The sequence below is a fragment of the Macaca thibetana genome, chromosome X (genome assembly GCF_024542745.1).
Source record: "Macaca thibetana thibetana isolate TM-01 chromosome X, ASM2454274v1, whole genome shotgun sequence".
NCBI lineage: Eukaryota > Metazoa > Chordata > Mammalia > Primates > Cercopithecidae > Macaca > Macaca thibetana.
In genome coordinates, this window is record NC_065598.1 from 23,835,068 (window position 1) to 23,857,510 (window position 22,443).

Below are 22,443 nucleotides of genomic sequence, written 5' to 3' on the forward strand. Positions count from 1 at the left end.
CGGGCCAGCGCCGCCCCTTTATTGGGATGCTGTGTGGTTTAAATAAGAGAATTCGTGTAAAGCACCAAGTATGTGTCAGACACAAGGCAAGTCCTCAAGAAAAGACGATCTGTTTCCTCCTGTCATCATGATTGCAGGAGTTTTTTTCCTTGTAGTTAAAAATTGTCGGGCCAGGAGCAGTGGCTCATGCCTGTAATCCCAGCACTTTGGGAGGCCAAGGTAGGAGGATCACTTGAGGCCAGGAGTATGAACCCAGACTGGCCAATATGGTGAAACCCCGTCTCTTACTAAAACTACAAAAATTAGCCAGCCGTGGTGGCATGTGCCTGTAGTCCCAGCTACTTGGGAGGCTGAGGCAGGAGAATTGCTTGAACCTGGGAGGCGGAGGTTGCAGGGAGCCGAGATGGCGCCAATGCACTCCAGCCTGGGCCACAGAGAAAGACTCTGCTCAAAAATGAAAAAGTAAAAAAGAATTGTTGCCAAATGTATGTACGTGTAGATAGCTGATTCTCCTGAAACGTGGTAAATTCCTTCAGTCTGCAGATACTGATCTTTCTTAAGTTTAGGAAAATTGTTTCCAAAGCTCTTTCATGATTGCATCTCTTGGCCAGGAATGGTAACTATCTGTGTGTTGGTGCCGCATTCTCTGTTCTCCATATCTGTCATCTCTCTCATAATCTTCTCTCTCCTCCACCTCCGAATGTGGGAATTCCTCAGGGCTTGGCCTTGGTGAAAGTATTAATTATGAGAGCAGTTGACTCCTTGTTCCACCCCAACCTTCCATCCAAGGGCCATCCAAGGGACAGGGGAGGAATCTTAAGCCACCACCTGCCTCAGCCCCTTCCCACGGGTCACCCTGGGGAATGGGTTTCTGCCTCGTCCGGGTCCCCCATTGTTTTTCTAGCAGTGGTGCTGGCAGGTGTGTGCGATATAGGACTTGGTGACACAGACTTTCTGCAAAGCCAGCGGGAAACGCAACAGCTCTACAGGATGCCAGAGACCCCTGCTGTGCAGCCCAGCAGCTCCAAAGGCTGCACCTGAGATCCTGTTGGAAACGCAGACTCTCAGGCCCCGGCCTGGACCCCTGAACCAGAACGAGCATTTCCACCACATCCGTGGGTGATTTGTGTGCACATCAAAGTTTCAGAAGCTCTGCTCCAGGGTGCAGGCTCAGTTTAACCTTTTTCATAAGCCATTTTTTGTCTACCCACAAAGTCATTCTTTACAGTGAAAACCCCCAACTCCTCACCAGACCAGGTCGTGTAATACCGACTCTCTTTACTATTAATACCTACTTCATTTTTATGTGATATTTTCCCTCAATATAATGATTTTATTTTATTATTTTTTATTTTTTCAAACTCAGAAATTCTTAAGAACAATGTAATGTTATTACCATAAAGTGGGAGCTCTGTTGCCAGGGCCCTTTGAAGTTTTGTATGCACAATTCAGACTTCATTGAAACTTTACTTTTACTGTGTCCTTGGCCTGCCTCACCTTTTCGGGAATTACAAAACTTTCCACAGTTCTACCAGCTGCTTCTTCCTGTTTTGTTCTCAATTTGGGATGTTTATTTCTTTTGCTTGATGTCTGTATGCTAAAAGAAATAGAACACATTGCGGTTCATTCAAGTACAGGGCACGATCCAAATTCGTTCCATATGATAGTCTCTGACTAGGAATTCTTATGTCCTATAATTGGTGAGTGTATTTTTGCATTAAGCTGTAATGTTGAATTATCACTTCTTTTAGCATATTTATTTAAATGTATGTTGGGGGTGAAAAGTCATTATGTCATTAAAAAAAGGAGTCTTTGTTCAAAAGGGTGATATAATTTTCAAGAGCTGCTTTGGCAAATGTTAACTGAAGGGTCATTATGTAAGGTAGTTGTGTATTATGTTATATGTTATATATATTGTATAAACCCCAGTGCCATTACGAATATAGTTTGTAGAGTGGTGCCAGTCAGTGAACTCTTTGTTACCCATCTGTAATGAGATAAATACAGAAATTGAGAGTGTTTAGAAACTTTTATAACATATTTTTATGTCTGCTGCCTTTAACAGTAAAAATTTGGCTTTGTACTTTATACATCATTTTAAAATTCTATTTTTCTAGTGATTTATTCTTATTATATCTTACAGAAATATCAGTGTGCAACAGATTGGAAAATTTTTTTAAGTTGGTTTTTCACTGCAGATGGTTTGAACAGCACTGATACAGAGCATACTCTCTGGCTTCAAGAAATCAAATTTGGTATAAGTAATAGAATGAGAGTATAACTTTCCCCTGCCCCTAGTAGGGGCATTTAAAAACATTTCTAAATAATGACTAGGTTAAAAAAAAGAAACTGAAAAGAAAATTACAAAATATTTAGAGCTGAACAGCAACAGAACAGAATCCATGAAAGGTTGTGTGGGCTGGGTGTGGTAGCTCATGCCTGTAATCCCAGCAGTTTGGGAGGCTGAGGTGAGAGGATGACTTGAGCCGAGGAGGAGACTGCAGTGAGCCATGTCTGAGCCACTGCACTGCAGCCTGGACATCAGAGTGAGACCCTGTCTTAAAAAAAAAAAAAAAAAAAAAACTTGGGTGATGAAAGATGGTATTTAGACAGAAATTAAAGTTTTTAATGCATATATTACACACAAAAATTTACACTTAATGATCAGAATGTTCAGAAAAGGTAGAGAATCAGTACTCAGTACTTTTTTTTTTGAGATGAGGTATCGCTCTGTTGCCCAGGCTGCAGTGCAGTGGCAGAATCTCAGCTCACTGCAGCCTCTGCCTCCCGGTTCAAGCAATTCTCCCACATCAGCCTCCTGAGTAGCTGGAATTACAGGGGTGCACCATCACACCTGGCTGATTTTTGTATTTTTAGTAGAGATGGAATTTCACTGTGTTGACCAGGCTGGTCTCGAACTCCCGACCTCAGGTGATCCACCCACCTTGGCCTCCCAAAGTGCTGGGATTACAGGCGTGAGCCACCACACCTGGCCAGGCTCAGTACTTTTATCAATGAGTCCCCAAAATATAGAAACTTAAATAAGATAGACCACTATTTTCTTCTCATAAGATAGTCTTGTGGTAGGTGGCAGGTCCAGGGTTGGCAGGCATTTATGTCAAACGCAACATAAGCCTTTCATTTACATGTCAAAAGTAGCACTATCTGGTTGTCATCACCTTTCAGTAATCAGACAGTGGAAATGAGCTTAAGAGAGTGCACACACATTTTTTTTTTAAATGCAAGACCTGGGCTGGGTGAGATGGCTCCTGCCTGTAAACTCAGCACTTTGGGAGGCCGATGTGGAGTTAAAGAGGCCCAAGAGTTCAAGAGCAGCCTGGGCAACATAGTGAGACCCCGTCTCTACAAAAAAATAAAAAAATTAGCTGGGTATGGCAGCAAACCTGTGGTTCCAGCTACTTGGGAGGCTGAGGTGGGAGGATCGCTTGAGCCCAGGAGGTACAGGCTGCAATGAGTCATGATTCATGGTGCCAATGCACTCCAGCCTGGATGACAAGAAGGAGACACTGTCTCAAAAAAAAAAAAAAAAAAAAAGAAAGAAAAAAAAAAGCAAGACCCTGAAGGGGTCCTCCATTCCTTTGGTCAGAGCTTGGTCATATGATGACAGGTAGCGGCAAAGGGGATTAAGAACTGTGGAGTTTAGATAAGAAGTCCTGAGTCCAATTACAATTCTGTATCTCTGAAGGAAAGGGAAAAAGATATTGGGGGATGATGACCAAACTGCCATAAGCAACCATATTAGTAAACTCAAAGACAATTGAAGGAAGAAAACAGTAAGTATAAAAGCAGAATGTTATAAACAAGGAAAACAAGGAACAATAGGTGATCAACAAAACTGAAAGTCAATTAATTTAAGAGAATTTAAAACAGGTTAATCACTTGGAAAACTAATTGAGAAAAATAAGAGGCATAATAGACAATAGTACAAAGGAAAAAGGGCACACTATGATAGAAACAGTAAAGTTTCCAAAACTCACAGATTATTATGATCTCCTCTATAGAAATGCATTAGAAAACTCACAATGAAATAGACACTTTTCTAGAAAAATATAAATTTTCTAAATGAATTCAAGAGGTAATAGAATTCAGACAGAGACCATTAATGAACTGATACAATAGTGAAGATACCTAGTCACCTAAAATAGTCACACACATAAAGAAAATACAACCAGGCCCAGAGGGTTCTATAGGAGAGTGCTGCTCAACCCACAAGAAAACAGAGAACTCTTAATTATTTAAATAACAATAATAAAAGAGAGTGCTATCCAACTCATTTAAGAAGCGACATTCACCTTAATATGAAAACTGGAAAAAGGCCAGGTCCAGAGGCTCATACCTGTAATCCCAGCACTTTGGGAGGCCGAGGTGGGCGGATCGTTTGAGTCCACTGGTTCAAGACCAGCCTGGGCAACACGGCAAAATGCATCTCTACAAAAAATACAAAAATTTGTCAGGTGTGGTGGTGCACTCCTGTAGTCCCAGCTACTCTGGAGGCTGAGGTAGGAGGATTGCTTGAGCCTGGGAAGCTCAGGGCTGCAGTGAGCTGAGACTGTGCCACTACACTCCAGCCTGGGCTACAGAGCAAGACTCTGTCTCAAAAAACAACGACAACAAAAACCAAAAACCAAAAAACTGGAAAAAGATCTCACATGGAAAGAAAATTATAAGCTAATATTGAAATCAACCTAACAGTCCCATAGACAGTTTTTTTTTTTTTTTTTGAGACGGAGTCTCACTTTGTTGCCCAGGCTGGAGTGCAGTGGCACGGTCTCGGCTCCCTGCAAGCTCCGCCTCCCGGGTTTACGCCATTCTCCTGCCTCAGCCTCCCGAGTAGCTGGGACTACAGGCGCCCGCCACCACGCCTGGCTAATTTTTTGTATTTTTAGTAGAGACGGGGTTTCACCGTGTTAGCCAGGATGGTCTCGATCTCCTGACCTCGTGATCCGCCTGTCTTGGCCTCCCAAAGTGCTGGGATTACAGGCGTGAGCCACCGCGCCTGGCCCCCATAGACAGTTTTTTTGGTTGTTTGTTTTTTTGGGTTGGAGTCTCCCTCTGTCACTCAGCCTGGAGTGCAGTGGCGCCATCTTGGCTCACTGCAACCTCTACCTCCCAGCTTCAAGCAATTCTCCTGCCTCATTCTCCCACGTAGTTGGGAATACAGGTGTCTGCCACCACGCCCTGCTAATTTTTGTATTTTTGGTAGAGACCGGGTTTCAACATGTTGGCCAGGCTGGTCTCGAACTCCTGATCTCAGGTGATCTGCCTGCCTTGGCCTCCCAAAGTGCTGGGATTACAGGCATGAGCCACTGCATCTGGCCAAAACAGGTTTTTTTTTTTTTTTGATAAACATAGAAATTGACCCTTCTGGTCTTAAAACTTGAAACTCACCAGATCCAGACAAGGAGATACCAGGCCTCTCAAAAGGTATCAAATAACTGAAACTCACCAGATCATTGCATCCAGACATTAAGACACCAGACCCCTCATTCATCATGATTGCTTCCTCTGTTTTCCCATACATAGTTACATTTCTTTCCTGCTATATAAACCCCTAATTTTAGTTGGTCAGGGAGATGGATTTGAGACTGATCTTCCATCTCCTTGGCTGCTGCATCTGATTAAAACCTTCTTCCCTGGCAATCATTGTTGTCTCAGTGATTTGTCTTTCTGTGCTGCGAGCAGCAGAACCTAGATGGAGCCCCTTGTGTTTTAGTAACAGATTTTGGTTCTCTGACCCAGCATGCTTTGCTTGTGGCTTGGCTGTGATGGGCTGCCGGGAGTCTCAGAAGCCCTCCTGAGCAGCTGCCCACGCAATTTTGGCTGGAGGTGAGTTTCCTTCTCTCTGGCCCCTCTGCAGCCAGCCTCAACAGTGTTCCTGATTGCCTCGGAAGAACAGCCTTTGAAATTTTTTTTTTTTTTTTTTTGAGAGGGAGTCTCGCTCTGTCGCCCAGGCTGGGATGCAGTGGCCGGATCTCAGCTCACTGCAAGCTCCGCCTCCCGGGTTTACGCCATTCTCCTGCCTCAGCCTCCCGAGTAGCTGGGACTACAGGCGCCCGCCACCTCGCCCGGCTATTTTTTGTATTTTTTAGTTGAGATGGGGTTTCACCTTGTTAGCCAGGATGGTCTCGATCTCCTGACCTCGTGATCCGCCCGTCTCGGCCTCCCAAAGTGCTGGGATTACAGGCTTGAGCCACCGCGCCCGGCCAAGCCTTTGAAATTTGACAACTGCATCCAGATAGGATGAGTGCACTTTGTGGGCCCAGAGAGCAGACAGCAGGATCTGCTCCTTTCAGTTTGGGAAATTTGTAAAGGAATTCCCATTTGTAGGTTGAACAAGCCCAACTGAGGCTGGACACTGTGGGTCACACCTGTAATCCCAGCACTTTGGGAGGCCGAGGCGGGCAGATCATTGGAGGTCAGGAGTTCGAGACCAGCCTGGCCAACATGGTGAAACCCCGTCTCTACTAAAAATGCAAAAATTAGCCAGGCATGGTGGTGGGTGCCTGTAGTCCCAGCTGCTCAGGAGGCTGAGGCAGGAGAATCACTTGAACCCAGGAGGTGGAGGTTGCAGTGAGCCGAGATGGCGCCACTGTACTCCAGCCTGGGTAACAGATGGAGACTCTGTCTCAAAAAACAAACAAATACATATAAATAAATACAATTATTGGTAAAATAAAAATAGAAATGTCTTCAGAGTTGTCAGTATACATTTTTGTTTGGGTTTTATATTTGTCTCTGCTAGATATCTTGAGGTATCAGGGTTTGGCACAGAAGGTTATAAAACTATAAACCCAGCCAAAACGAAATGATCTTTATGCACATTTTTAAATAAGTAAGACTAATTTAATATTATTGGTTTAATGAAAAAAACAGCAGAATATTCTGAGTTATTGGTGAAAATGCCCATGTAGTTACCCTTAAGGTTCTTAAAAGGTGAACACCTGATATTCACAGTTTGTAAAATAGATAACAAGGAAATGATTTATAAATAATCTAGATAAACTGCTAAAAACAAATAAAATATCAATGAGTAAGTGCTATAGGTGAACTTTTTGTGTAACTTAAAATCTTAAAGTTATTTTTGCCGGTCATTGGATGTCTGGGTCATTTCCAGTTAAGAAAAGATTATGATATGGGGAAACATGTTTCTAAAAATCGTGGAATGGTTCTCATTTATAAAAAGCTAATATGTGATAGGCAGCTCAGGATTTCTTGCTTCCTAGGTTTTCAAAATTTAAAGTTACTAAGGAAAAGAATTCTAGTTAAGATATAATTCTGTATGTAATATGTACCCAAGAAGATGTGTTTTTATTGAGAGAAAGAATAATTTTATCTAATTCAGAAGTTATCTGAAGATTAATTCAAATTACAGACTTTAAAATGTTATTCAGGAAACAAGGTAGAAAGGAACCAGGAAGTAGAGGAGAGATGTGAAGAAAGTTATAAAGATGTATTTTTGGTAAGGAAGGTTTTAAAGAAAAGAAAATTTAGAACAAAAACAAAGTCGGCAGTGCGCAGTGGCTCATACCTGTAATCCCAGCACTTTGGAGGCCGAGGCAGGTGGATCAGGAGGTCAGGAGATCAAGACCATCCTGGCTAACACGGTGAAATCCCATCTCTACTAAAAGTACAAAAAATTAGCCGGGCATGGGGACGTGCGCCTGTAGTCCCAGTTACTTGGGAGGCTGAGGCAGAAGAATGGCGTGAACCCGGGAGGCGGAGCTTGCAGTGAGCTGATATCGCGCCACTGCACTCCAGCCTGGACAACAGATTGAGACTTTGTCTTAAAAAAAAAAAAAAAAAAAAAACCAACCAAGAAAACCAGAAAGTCCAAGCATGTACCAGCATTAAAGTACTCACTGGTCATGTGCCTACAGCAAATTTCTTAATTCCACAAAATGTATAGTGGTATTGGTGAATTTAAAGACATTAATTTGGGGCTGGGTTTGGTGGCTCACGCCTGTAATCCTAGAACTTTGGGAGGCTGAGGATCATCTGAGGTCAGGAGTTCGAGACCAACCTAGCCAATATGGAGAAACCCCGTCTTTACTAAAAATACAAAAATTACCTGGGTGTAGGGGTGCGCACCTGTAATCCCAGCTACTCAGGAGGCTGAGGCGTGATCGCTTGAACCTGGGAACGAGAGGTTGCAGTGAGGTGTGATCCAGCCACTTCACTCCAGCCTGGGCAAAAGGGTGAAACTCCATCTCAAACTAACTAACTAAATAAATATAAAGACATTAATTTGGCTGGGTGTTGTGGCTCATGCCTGTAATCCCAGCACTTTGGGAGGCCGAGGTGGGTGGATCTCTTTTGAGGCCAGGAATTCGAGACCAGCCTGGGCAACATAGTGAGACCCTGTTTCATTTAAAAGAAAAAGTTCCCCAGGATTTTAATTGACTTTAAGATGTGCAACTAGAAAAACTACCTTGGGCCGGGCGTGGTGGCTCACGCCTATAATCCCAGCACTTTGGGAGGCTGAGGCGGGCAGATCACGAGGTCAGGAGATCGAGACCATCCTGGCTAACACAGTGAAACCCTGTCTGTACTAAAAATACAAAAAATTAGCCGGGCGTGGTGGCAGGTGCCCGTAGTCCCAGCTACTGTGGAGGCTGAGGCAGGAGAATGGCGTGAACCTGGGAGGCAGAGATTGCAGTGAGCTGAGATCGTGTCACTGCATTCCAGCCTGGGCGACAGAGCGAGACTCCGTCTCAAAAAAAAAAAAAAGAAAAACTACCTTAGACAAAGTAAGTTAAAAGACAAGCAGCAGACAAGGAAATGATATTTGTAACATACATAATTAGCAAATAATTATATTCAGAATGTAGAAAGTATTTCTAGAAATGAATAAGAATAGAAAAGCAGACAAAGTTTATTCCAAGGCAATTTTCAGATGAGGAAAACTATAGCTAATAAAGAGTCAGATACCTTGAACTTACTTGTTATCAAGGAAATGTCAATTAAAACAATTTTACCATTTCTCACTTATTAGATTGTCAAAAAGGATGAGCACATCAAGAGTTATGAAGGAATAGGGAGTTGGGAATTCTCATATTCTGCTGGAGGGAATGTATATTAGGATAGCCATTTTGGAGAGTCATATTGAAAATGTGCCATATTCTGAAAATTTTACTTATTTATACTCCAAGAAAAACTCTTATACATGTGGGCAAAGAGGCATTTACAAGGATGTACTAACATTTCTTAAAGTGTCATTGGTGTGTGGATGACTTGTCTGTGCATCACCAGGACTCCTGGTTAAACTGGCCCTATCCCATACCTACTGTATCAGTCAGGGTTCTCCAGAGAGAAACAGAGCCAATAAGGTATGTACATAGATATATAAGAGGAGATTTATTATGAAAATTGTCTTATGTGATTATGGAGGCCAAGCAGTCTTACGATCTGCCTAATGCAAGCTGGAGAACAAGGCAAACTGGTGGTGTAATTTGATCTGAGTCCAAAGCCCTGAAAACCAGGAAATCCAATGTCCCAGGGCAGCTCAAGAAGAGAATACACCTTTCCTCTGAATTTTTGTTCTATTTAGGGCCTCAACAGATTGGATGATGTTCACCCGCGTTGGTAACAGCAGATCCTTTTTTTTTTTTTGAGATGGAGTCTCACTCTGTCACCCAGGCTGGAGTACAGTGGTGCAATCTCAGCTCACTGCAACCTCTGCCTCGTGGGCTCAAGTGACCCTCCTGCCTCAGCCTCCCGAGTAGCTGGGGTTACAGGCACTCACCACCATGCCTGGCTAACTTTTTGTATTTTTAGAAGAGATGGGGTTTCACCATGTTGGCCAGACTGGTCTTGAACCCCTGGCCTCAAGTGATCTGCTCTCCTCGGCCTCCCAAATTGCTGGGATTACAGGCATGAGCCACTGCACCCGGCCTGACCTTCTTTACTTAGGCTACTGATTCAAATGCGAATCTTTTCTGGAAACACACTCACAGACACACTTAGAAATAATGTTTTACCAGCTATCTGGGCATCCTGTAGCCCATTCAAGTGGACACATTAAAATTAACCATCACATCGACTAGATCAGAATTTCCAGGAGTTGGGGCCTGGGAATCTGCATCTTTACCAAGGTGTTCCCTTGTAAATTCGAAAACTATTGCTGTTTTCTTAATCATAAGTTGTCTAGTTTTTATATATTTCATTGCATAATTCTGCTAATTGTTTTGCAAATGAGTAGTGTTATATGGTTCACAGAAAAGTGTGAGAAAGGAGGCCACTAATATCTGTAATGCTTGCCCTACTCCAAAGATTCTTTGAAATTTGAAGGTAATTTTTTCTGCGTGTATATATATTATGGGTATATATTATACATATTTTAAACTTGTTATGGAACATTTCAAATACATATACAAAGAGAATAATGCAACAAACCCCCATATGTCCATCATCCAACTATGTCCATCATCCAACTTCAATCTTGTTTCATGTATATTCCCTCACACACTTCACCCTGAACCCCCCATGTTATTTTCAGTGCTGTTTCTGATATCATATCGTATCATTTTATCTGTAGATATTTTGTTCATGTATCTCTAAGAGATAAGGACTAGTTTTTTTTTTTTCCTCAAGACAGAGTCTAGCTCTGTCACCCAGGCTGGAGTCCAGTGGGATGATCTCAGCTCACTGCAACCTCTGCCTCCTGGGTTCAAGCAATTCTCCTGCCTCAGCCTCCCGAGTAGCTGGGATTACAGGCGTGCATCACCACGCCTGGCTAATTTTTTGTATTTTTAGTAGAGATGGGGGTTTCACCATGTTGGCCAGGCTGGTCTTGAACTCCTGACCTCATGATCTGCCCACCTCGGCCTTCCAAAGTGCTAGGATAACAGGCATGAGCCACTGTGCCTGACCGATAAGGACTAGTTTTTAGACATAATCACACCATCATTACATCTAAATGAATTAACAATACAATAATTTGTTTATATGAGCATATATCCAGTCAGTATTGACAAAATTCAGTGTTCATATTTCTCCAATTGTCTCACATTTTTAGTTTTTTTTTTTTTTTTTTTTTTGAGACAGGGTCTCATTCTGTCTCCCAGGCTGGAGTGCAGCGGCATGATCTCATCTCACTGCAGCCTCAACCTCCTGGGCTCAAGCTATCCTCCCAACCTCTGCTTCTTGAGTAGCTGGGACTACAGGAGCCCCACTGTGCCTGGCTAATTATTTTGTATTCGTAGAGGTGGGGGTTCCATCATGTTGTCCAGGCTGGTCTCGAACTCCTGAGCTCACTGGCCTCCCAAAGTGCTAGGATTACAGCATGCGCCACCACACCTTACCTACAGTTTGTTTGAATCAAGATTGAAATGAGCCAGGTGCCGTGGCTTGTGCCTGTAATCCCCCGACTTTGGGAGGCTGAGGCAGGTGGATCACTTGAGTCCAGTTCAAGACCAGCCTGGGCAACATGGCAAAACCCTGTCTCTATGAAAAATACGAAAATTACCTGGCTGTGCTGGTGTGCACCTGCGGTTCCAGCTACTCAAGAGGCTGAGGTGGAAGGATCACTTGAGCTTGGGATGTCGAGGCTGCAGCGAGCTGTGATTGCACTACTACACTCCAGCCTGGGCAACAGAGAGAGACCTTGCCACAAGAAAAAAAAAAATGAAATGAAGTTCATACGCTGCCATTGATTAACATGTCTTTTAAATCTTTTCTAATCTGTTGATTTCCCCTCCTATTTTTTCCTAATAATTTATTCATTGAAGAAATTTTTTAAATGTTGAATTTTTCTTATAATTTGTTTTCTTATAATTTATTTGTTTATTCTTATCTTTCATTTGTCCTTTAGAGTTTCTCATCAACTGGATTTTGTTGACCGCATCCCTGTGGTTTAATTGATATGTTTCTCTGTTTCCTCTATTTCCTGTAAACTGGTAGTTAGAGCTAGAAGGTTAATCAAACTTAGGATCAAACTCAGGTTTGATTTTTTTTTTTTTTTTTTTTTTTTTGTCTAGTAGCATTTTGTCCTTCCGTCTTGAGGCATATTTCTGGTTTTCTCTCTGCTTAGCAGCCATCAATGATCATTGCCAAGGTCCATTAATTCATTAGGTGTTGCAAAATGGTGATATTCTAATTTCATCAGGACTTCTTCATGTATTAGTTGTAATACTTCTATTAAAAGGAAGGTCCCTTCATCAACTATTTGGTTACTCTGAGGAGTAGATCTTACAGGCTTCATCTCTTTGCCTTTACTGGTTTTCAAAATATTGGTTCCCTAGCATTCTCCAAAAGTGATCATTTTAAAAAATTGAAATATGACTCTCATACTATCAAATTCGCCCTTTTAAAGCATACATACAATTCACTAATTTCTAGTACATTTACAACGTTGTGCAACCATCACCACTAGTTGATCATTTTTAAAGTCTCATAAATTCATTAATATATCCACTGTGTTTCAATCCATAGCAATTATTTTTTTGACATTCAAATTTTCTTAACATTAGACAACTGGAGCCTTCTTAAACTGGCTCCTGAAAACTTTCACACACTCCTAGTAAGCTTAGATACTTTCTTCTTTCGCTTTCTGCTATAAGGAGTTGTTCCTGGCTTATCTTATACTTTCCTGCTCCAGCCCTGGAATCAATCACTTCTCCCTTTCCTTTGGTGGAAAACTGTAGAGGCCCCAATTTTGACACCAGAGGTGCTCACTGCTACTGCTCATTGTTTCTAGGTCTCTATATTGATTTTTTTTATCTCTTTAGTGGAGCTAGTTTGTTTGCTGTGCCCTGTGATTTATAATCCATGAAGAATTTGACTATTATATTCAGGAATTAAACAATGTCTTGTTCAACTAATGACTCATGTAAAAAGCACTGCTTGAAAATCACCTATTTGCCAGTCATTGTTTATTTTAAAATTATTCTCCTTGGGGAGAGTGTGTGGCTTACGGGCTCAGATGAAAAATTATTAATTGGCATTAATTATGGCCAACTGAATTCCAACAGAAGATGCGACTTGCTCACGCTAAGTATAACCTAAGTATCAGGTATCAGATAAATGGTTAATTTTTATAGGGCATGCTTAGTTCAATAAAACTAGGGCCTTTCTGGGGGAAGATAAATATTTTTTAATGTTTGGGATACGAAAAAAAAAAAAAAAGAATGACCACAACTTTATTCAAGAAGGTGTACATATTTTCATAAGCCAATAATGTATTACTTCTTATTTGAATTCCCATCAGTCTCTGATGTGGAGTGAAAATCAACAGCTTCTTTTTTGACTAATCTTTCTCCGGGAAAATGATTGAAAGGCCTTCTATCGTTTCTGGCTCAAGGACCTATAAACATGTCAGAGATTTTTAGTTAAGTTATTAAAACACTGTCAAAACCGTGAGTAAATGCTTTTAACTATCTGATGTACATTAACAGCTCTGAAGGAACAAATACATTTTAGCACGTAATCAAAATTCCTTTTACTGCTTTGAAACTAGCTATTTTGTATTCATAGCATTCTCTTTTGAAATGTTCTGCTCTCGACCTCCCTAGATAAAATTTCCTTTTATTATGTTTACTTGAGAAAATGAAAGTACTTAGGAATGTTTTTATTTTGCCTTACACAGCCTCCTTATTCGAGTTCCCCAAGGGCAAGCACATCTTTGTTACTTCCTGTGCCCAGAATTCTAAAGGTGCCTAATACGAAAACAATTATCAAAATTATCAAGGCAAGATAGGCTGCAGTAGGTCCTTTAAGTGCAAGATGTCTGGTGCTTAATTACCAAATGCTTTCAAGGATCTTAGGTGTCCTCAAGGTCCTATTGTGAGTACTTTCATAAAATGCATTTTGTATTTTATCACATCAAACAATTTCTGATCTCTGCTGTTTACACTTCCTTTTCATCTTCACTTTATCATGAGTATAATACTAAGTGTACTTCTAGTGAAATGATTTTTATCATTGTTCTTTTACCAGTTTAACAATGTTCTTTACAGACTTCCATAAATGGGCTTAAAGTACAAATTACTTTACTTTTTTTTTTAAACTTAAGAAAATATAGTTGACCTTATCTGTATAGTCATCTATAAAATAACCGGACTTTATAAAGTTTGCTGGACTTTCATAAAGGTTTATCTAATCTAATAGAACTAGACCATCCTTTCTTTGTTTCCCACCCAAGTTAACAGTCTCTTCCTGTATGAAAAGTAATGACAAAGGGCTTTTTGAAAGTATCAATCCCTAAACTACTTGTGATCTTTTAAACTGAGAAAACATCTTTTTCTTTTATGCTTGCCTTGGACACTGTTTTCTTAAGTGCTTTACACTGGTGGATGTATAAGTATTTGATGGTAATTATGGAAAAACTAACAATAATGGTGACATTAGGTTTTTCTGTCTTGAACATGCTGCTTACAGTTGCATGGATGATGAAGTGAGGCTCTATTCTTTTTTTTTTTTTTTAATAGAGACGAGGTCTCACCATGTTACCCAGGCTAATCTTGAACTCCTGGGCTCAAGTGATCCTCCCGCCTCAGCCTCCCAAAATGCTGTGATTACAGGAGTGAGCCAGGGAACCTGGCTTCCATTCTTGCCATTCCGTAGCATCAAACTGAGGCCTTTGGAAAGTACTTAAACGCTGGTTATCAGTGTTTTGAAATATTAATGTGGGTGGCCGGGCACAGTGGCTCACACCTGTAATCCCAGCACTTTGGGAGGCCGAGGCGGGTGAATTACCTGAGGTCAGGAGTTCGAGACCAGCCTGGCCAACATGGTGAAACCCCGTCTCTACTAAAAAAATAGAAAAATTAGCCAGGTGTGGTGGCACGCGCCTGTAATCCCAGCTATTTGGGAGGCTGAGTCAGGAGAATCGCTTGAACCCGGAAGGCGGAGGTTCGGTGAGCCGAGATGGCGCCACTGCACTCCAGCCTGGGAGCGCAAGAAGTATTAATGTGGGCACACAAGCTATTTCTCGTTTTTTCTTTTTTTTTGATTGACACAACATTGCTTAGTTTCACTTACCTTTCTGTAAAGTTTCTGTGAAAGTGTGTATCACAGCCTGATGTAATTTTTATAAACAATGAATACATGCTGTTACTATTTTTGAAAGGAAATTTAATCGCTTGGAAAAATTCAGACTAAAGCCCCGCGAGGAAAATTACCATCCAGTGCATGCTCAGAGATTTCTTCTTACTCTACTTTTGTTTTTCCTTTTTGAAAGCATTTGTGATTGAGAGATGTCTGAGGGAAGGGACAAATTGCATTCTGGGAGTTTTAAAGAGTTATGTCAGGCAACTAAAATACGTGGCCTCTGTATTTAGAGATTTCACACCAGTATACTATTTGCTTTATAATTTTTGTGTTTCTTATTGTTTACAAATGTCTTTTAACATTTAGTGCTGTGTGGAAGGATAGCATGCCAGATTCCAGATTAATGTAAAGACTCCACTATTTAACTTTTCCCTAGTAACTTTAAAAGAGTTTGGGTTCCAAGTTCAGCATGGAAAGATAGCATAAACATTTAAACTAAGTAAAGTGCAAAATGCACATTTTTGAAGTTGGTAAGTGCTGTTTAATCATTTTCCTCTTCTCTCCCAAGTCTTTTGAAACTTCAAAAGGCTTGTTTAAGCAGTTTAAAAAAAAAAAAAATCCATACCCAATTGGGCTCCTCTCTATTAAGGAATGTGGAAAATTCATGATTTATGAAACGATGACACCAGTCTTACATTTCACAGGCTCCCCAAGCTCTGAAACACGGGTACATAGGAAAATACACAGAAAATTCCTGTTCTTTGCAACGTGCGAAACGTTTCAAAATGCAACTTTGCTCATCTCCCTCCCCCGTACAAACTAATAAAATCAGTTTGGCTCTCTGACTGCTTATTTTTAAAAAGTAGACGGCCTGGTAGGTGCTCTAGGGATAACCCTTCTCCCCCCATTCCACCCCCCTTCCCGCACACCCTTTTAGACTGGCAAGCCCGTTTTCATTTTATTTCAAAGATTTTTTTTTTTTTTTTTTTTTAAAGCGAAGGCAGGGGACGGCGGGGGTTGCTAAATTTATCTTCCTCCCCAGCCACGGGGATGAAGAAAACACATTTACTGCGGGCGGGGGTCTGAGGGCCTGCAAACAACTCGAGCTGGAGCCTCGGCCAGGACTGGCGCGAGAGGCGGTAGGTCTCCGGGGAGGCCCCCGGGGGGCGGCCGCGGCCCACGGGACATGGTGGGGGGCGGCCGGGCCGCCTGCCTCTCCGCGGGGTCCGCCGACCGCGGCCCCGCGCGGGCTTTACGGCCGAGGCGGCGGCAGCGGCGCGTGTGTGGCGGCGGCGGGCGGGAGCGCGGAGGAGGTGGAAAGAAGGGGGGCGCTGTCACTGAGACTCCGGCCGCCGGAGACCCCGCCGCAGCGAGGCCACTGGGCTCCCCGGTCGCGGGGCGGGAACGGCGCCGACCCGGGGCGCCAGAGGGACCCACCGGGCGGAGGAGGGGGCCTGTCTACCCTTCCGCATTTTCCTGGGTCTCTCTCCCGGGCGGTGACGTGACGTGCTGACGGCGGGCCCGTGCCGGGGAGCTGGGCCGCTTTTTGTCAGCTCCGAGCTCGGCCCCTCCTCCCTCCCTCCGCCCGCCCCACCAGCCGGAGCCCGGCCCAGTGCTCCAGAGAAAGGCCGGCCTGCAGCACCAGCCACCGTCGCCGGCCGCCCGCACGCCCGTCCGGTGAGTCCCGGGTGCCGCCGCGGCCGCGGGGCCTAGTGTGCGCACAGCGGCCTGGTCTTGGCCTGGTCGGCGGCCCGCAAGGCGCCCTCCCGCGCTAGGCCGGGCGGCGTGGCGTGCGGCGCCGAGCAGGCCCCGAGGAGGCCGCAGTTAGGCCCGGGGAGGAGCCCGGCTGCCCCGAGCGGCGGCGGAGGCGCGCTCCGTAAGCGGGCGGGGGTTGGGGGAGGGTCGCCCGGTTGTGCCGGAGGCGGCCGAGGGGCCCCGAGTCGGCTCCGCGGCCGACCCGGGGCACCGCGCCGGTGTGAGGCCTGGCGAGGAGGCGAAGGCTGCAGGCGTGAGGTGAAGGCCGCAGGCCGGCCGGGCCGATTTTCGCTATGTAAATATCGGTGAGGGGGGGAGGGACGGGGGACAAGATGGCGGCGGCTCGGCGCCTGCTGCAGGGGACGATAGAGGGGGTTGCCGGGAGGGGGAGCCGCCATCTTGGAGGCGGTGTCTGGAGAGAAAATTCCGCTACAGCCCGTGAGGGGGGGTGGGAGAGCGGGCGGCGGCAGCAGCGGCGCCGGTGACGGGCCCCGGAGGCCCGGCGCGTTGGCGTGTGCGCGCGGAGGGGCGTGCTCGCTCCCCGTGGCGGCCATTGCCCTTGCCGCCATGATGAGCGCTCGGGCTCCAGGCGCTCGGCGGCAGCGCCACCTTCCTGCCTTGCCTTCCGCAGCCCCGTGACTGGCTGCAGTTTCCGCTGCGTTTCAGCTGAGCTGCCGCAGGCGGCGACCGCCGCCTCCCGGGCGCCGGGACTATTTCACCCTCAGAGCCCCCGGCCCTGCGCCTTTACCCCGCGCCTGTAGCCACCCGAGGGCGGTCGGGGCAGGTGGCAGTCCGGACACCTGAGCTTACAGGGCATACGGGACCCCAGGAAATGTTATTTTTGCTTAAGTCAAATCTGTGTGGGTGCTAAGGTGTTTTCGATGCGGTTGTTTTCCCAACAATCTTTACCGCCCCGAGTATCTGAATAAAGAAAAATAAAGATTGATGGGAAAGTTTTTGCCATTCTTTTGTCCTATAGGAAAAAAAATTACACAACACGAAAGCGGAGGAATGAAATTTTGAATCATTCGTACTCATTTATGTGGAAACAACTTTCTTGAAACACGATTTAAGCAATTAGTGATTTGTTAGTGGTATTTTTTGATTGAGGAATAAGAAGGGCAGACGTTTTCTATTTTCGTATTGGTGGACAACTTAGTGTGGTGCATATTGTGCATTTGTCTGTCATGTTATTTCGATTTTTCATTTGTGAAGTTTTAAGGCGGAGTTTCATCCTCTAACGTACTTTTTTTATTGCACACTGTACAACTTTCTTGATAAACTGGGAGTCTACTGTTAGCGATGCACCGTGCTAGATGCTAAGAAACATTAAAAAGGTTCTTGTAATGCAGACGGTGGCAAGTCTTATGTTTAGAGGTAGGTGGGGCAAGGTGAAATGCAGTAAAGTGAGAGGTACAACTAATTACTGGGATTTCCGAGGGAAGCAAGATTCCCATTGGAGGATCAGGGAGGGACGGGTTCCTGAAGTATTAATAGGTGGCATTTTGAGAAGGTTACCGAGGGATGGGTAGGACTTTGTTAGGTAGAGGTGGAGGTGGAGAAAGGACGTTTCAAGGGTGAAGCTTCTTCAGTAAACAGTAAGTATTTACAGTTTGGCAAAAGTGGATGGTATTGGTAGGGGAGTGGTGGGAATTCAGGCTAGAAAAGTTAGATTGCAGAAGAGCTTGCTTGCCAGGTGAAGGGTCTTATACTCAATGGGGGAGGCAGCAGGGGTGCCCTCAACTAGAAGAGTGATGGCACACCTGAGCTGCACCTGGTTATTTACTTATTTATTTTTTATTTTGAGACAGGTTCTTGCTATATTGCCCCAGGCTGGTCTCGAACTCCTGGGCTCAAGCCGTTCTCCCGCCTCCCACTGCCCGCCTCCCACTGCTGTCTGTTCCCTGAGCTGTGCTTTACGGTACTTAGTAGTTCCATTGGACTAGGAAAAGTTTCAGAGTTGAAAAATAATGAGAGTAGTAAGTTGATCAGTGTTTTTTTTTTTTATCAGAACGATTACAAGAATGTTCAGAAGTTAAGCAAATTTTGCTACTTTTGGAACGATGCGTCTCTGTTAAGACATCTGCTCCTTTTTTCTGTCGTGATTTCTCATCCGAAATAATCTTTTGCTCAGAGTTGTCAGAATTTCTGTGGTACACAAATAGGGAGGAGTTTCTAACATTTGATTTACCATAGTTGGAAAGTACAGGACTAGTGCTGTGGATTATTTGACGAAAATGAGAAATGAGTATTCCCGTGGTAATTTTTTTTTTTTTTTTTTTTTTTTTTTTTTTGAGACCGAGTCTCGCTCAGGCTGGAGTGCAGTGGTGTGATCTTGGCTCATTGCAACCTCTGCCTCCCGGGTTCAAGTGATTCTCCTGCCTCAGCCTCCCGAGTAGCTGGGACTACAGGATCCTGCCACGAGGCGGGGTTTCATGTTGGCCAGGCTGGTCTCGAACTCCTGACCTCAAGTTATCTGCCTGCCTTGAACTCCCAAAGTGCTGGGATTACAGGCATGAACCACCGTGCCCTGCCTGTTTCTTAGAATTTTATGATGTAAACCTTTAGGTGGCATAGATACCCGTTTTCAGTTTTTCAGTTTTTCTAGACTGTAACAGGTCATGAGCAGCAGTGCTCCATGAAAGGGCTGGAGGGAATGCGAGTCTCATGTTTATTATAAAGGGCTGTGGTTTAGAAAAGTTCGAGAAACAGTGCATTGCATGAGGCTGACTAGAAGTAAGTTGCGAAGGCGGGCTGTGGTTGTTGAGGTGTTAAGGGTAAACATAAACTTAGAAGAACCAGGTGCTTTTATATTTTGACAGCTGGGAAAGACATAGAAGAACTATTAAGAAGATAGAATTGTTTTGCTGCCCAGTACAGCAACAGTGGATGTTCAAGATTAAGATTAGAGTCAAGTTGTGTGATTAAGACAGGTAAGTGTGTAGTTTAGTTTCAATTAGAAATGGTTAAATATAAAATTATTTCTGCCTGAAAGGGTAGACCTTGAAACTTTGGGAAACCTTGGAAAATTGACTGGTGGAACACCTTCGAATCCAACCACCCTGGATAAATAAGGTGTTAGTTTTTAATTTCTGTGTATTTTTCAGATAGATGCAGATTTCTTTTTTTAAGAAAACATGCTCAAGAATGTGTTACAATGTTTTTTTCCACATTGCTTTTTGTAAATGCTTACTCTCATTGCAAATGCTTCCTCTCACTTAACCCATCTAGACTGATACTGTCACTGATAATCTTCTTTGTATTATTTATTCTTGTGTACACTGGCAATTCCAAACTTTTTTTCACTCTTGAAACTACTCAACTGGTCCTTGAAATCTCTCACCTTCAGCAAAGATTACCCAATCTTTTACTTCACTGAGAAGGGTAGATGGCCATCTGATAAAGAGCCAAGTCTCCCTCCCTTCCGCTTCGTGCCTTTCCTCTGTCTTCACCTAGGCCTTCCTCCTTTTGCCGCAGGGGGGATTGCAGGAGGGATTGCTCTCTCACAGGCCCCACTGCTGCTCTGCGCGTGCTCTTCACCGTGGCTGCCTCCTTAGGGACGGAGCTCTGTCCGTGATGCCGTCTCTTGCATCATTATCCTCTCTTTACAAATATTCCTAGGTTTGCTCATCTTACAAAAACCTCACCTATCTTCACTTTCTTTTCATCCCACTTATTCTTAAACCCAGTATTTCCCGAATTGGGAAACTTGCAGAGCATGTTAACAGGTGTATTATATAAAAGTGCTCTGTGTTTCAGAAACTCTGTGCCTTCTCTGTCTTCTATGGTGGGATTCCTCTTAATTTAGCATTTAATGTATTATATTTGAACTGTGTGTTTATGTTTTTCTCTTCTACACTGTGAATATAGAGACAAGTTCTCATTTATCTTTGTCTCCAAGCAGTACCTGGCATATGGACCATTATCTCTAAAAGCAATCATTTCAGTCATTGGGTGCAGAGAATTTTATGTAGTTGAATAGTTTTCAGCTGTTCAAAATCAGGTATCTAGTCAGTGTGTTTTTTGACTAAGGGATATACATATTAAGGCACACTTATTAGGGCACCAGGTCAAGGAGTAACCCCCTCCCGCCACCCCTTATCTGATTGGAATATGGCCAGCCTATTCTTATTCCTGCCAAATTATTTTTCCAGACAACATTTTATAAAACCCAGGTATCTTGTAATTGTATTTTACTCAAAGGAAGTATACTCTAAGGAAATTGTGTGGCCTTGAGTACACAGCCATTAGGCATTTAAAAAATATATTTAAAAAGTGTTATGGAATATTTTAAAATTACTGAAAATCAGAATCACCCAGATTTAAGAGCTCTTAATGTTTTGCTACATATTTGATTCATATCTTTTTGTTGTTTAAAGAAATAAAATCTCGGCCGGGCGCGGTGGCTCAAGCCTGTAATCCCAGCACTTTGGGAGGCCGAGACGGGCGGATCACGAGGTCAGGAGATCGAGACCATCCTGGCTAACACGGTGAAACCCCGTCTCTACTAAAAAATACAAAAAACTAGCCGGGCGAGGTGGCGGGTGCCTGTAGTCCCAGTTACTCGGGAGGCTGAGGCAGGAGAATGGCGTGAACCCGGGAGGCGGAGCTTGCAGTGAGCTGAGATCCGGCCACTGCACTCCAGCCTGGACCACAAAGCGAGACTCCGTCTCAAAAAAAAAAAAAAAAAAAAAAAGAAATAAAATCTCACAGATTGAAAGGGTCCCTCCCCATCCTCTTTCTGTCTTCTTTTCACCAGAAGTAACCACTTGTACCAATATGTATGTACCAAAACAATATCAGGTATCGCTTGTGTGTTCGACTTTACATAAACAGTATCATAACCATAACTTATATATTATTTTCACTTGACAGTGTGTTTTTGAGATTTATCCATGCAATGTGTTTATCTAGTCCAGCAGTTTTCAAAGTGTGCTCCAGGGATTCCTGGGGATCCCTAAGATTGTTTCAGGGGGTCCATGAAGTCAAAACTATTTTCGTAATACTTTTTATTTGCCCTTTTCACCCACATTTTCGTGTATACTATAGGAATACTGTACAGAGGCTGCATGACATATGGTATCATAATGGATGGAATGCAGAAACACTTATGGGAATCCAGCCGGCTTCTATTAAGCCAGACATGAAAGAGATTTGCAAAAATGTAAAACAGTGCCACTCGTTTTATTATTATTTTTTGTTTAGAAAAATAGTTATTTTAAAATAAATATGCAGCCATAAAAAAGAACGAGATCATGTCTTTTGCTGAAACATAGATGGAGCTGGAGGCTGTTATCCTTAGCAAACTAACAGGAACAGAAAACCAAATACTGAATATTCTCACTTACAAGTGGGAGCTAACTGATGAAGATAAAGAAGGAAACAACAGACACTGGGGGTCTACTAGAGGGTGAAGGGGGAGGGAGGAGGGAGAGGATCAGAAGAGATAACTATTGGGTACTGGGCTTAAATACCTGGGTGGTGAAATAATCTGTACCACAAACCCCCGTGACACAAGTTTACCTGTGTAACAAACCTTCACATGTACTCCTCAACCTAAAATAAAAGTTATAAAAGATATCTCAACAAAAGGGATAAAAAGAATAAAAAAAAGTATTTTTATGGGTTAATAAGTGCTTTTAAAGGTCTCAGTTTTAATTTCTAGTATGATGAACATCTATA

The 22,443-nt window shown here is 43.4% G+C and overlaps 1 protein-coding gene and 1 long non-coding RNA gene across 8 annotated transcripts in view; one reads left to right on the forward strand and one right to left on the reverse strand.

Annotated features, from left to right (window-relative positions):
• Positions 1 to 13,027: 13,027 nt before the first annotated feature.
• Positions 13,028 to 16,543, reverse strand: LOC126946737 (uncharacterized). Its single transcript, XR_007722747.1, has 3 exons — positions 16,444 to 16,543; positions 15,632 to 15,722; positions 13,028 to 13,321 (listed from the first exon to the last, which is right to left on the reverse strand). It is a non-coding gene; the product is annotated as an uncharacterized LOC126946737 (long non-coding RNA).
• ZFX (zinc finger protein X-linked) overlaps positions 15,876 to 22,443 on the forward strand; it is a 67,861-nt gene continuing 61,293 nt past the window's right edge. For 2 of the 7 annotated variants that reach the window (XM_050777352.1, XM_050777359.1), the window contains exons 1-2: positions 17,370 to 18,682; positions 19,584 to 19,694. The gene's annotated coding sequence lies outside the window, so the exon portion shown is untranslated. Of the gene's footprint in view, positions 16,146 to 16,432; positions 16,684 to 17,369; positions 18,683 to 18,763; positions 19,695 to 22,443 lie in introns of those variants that run through there. The other 5 variants (XM_050777354.1, XM_050777356.1, XM_050777355.1 and 2 more) reach the window with 5 other exon arrangements.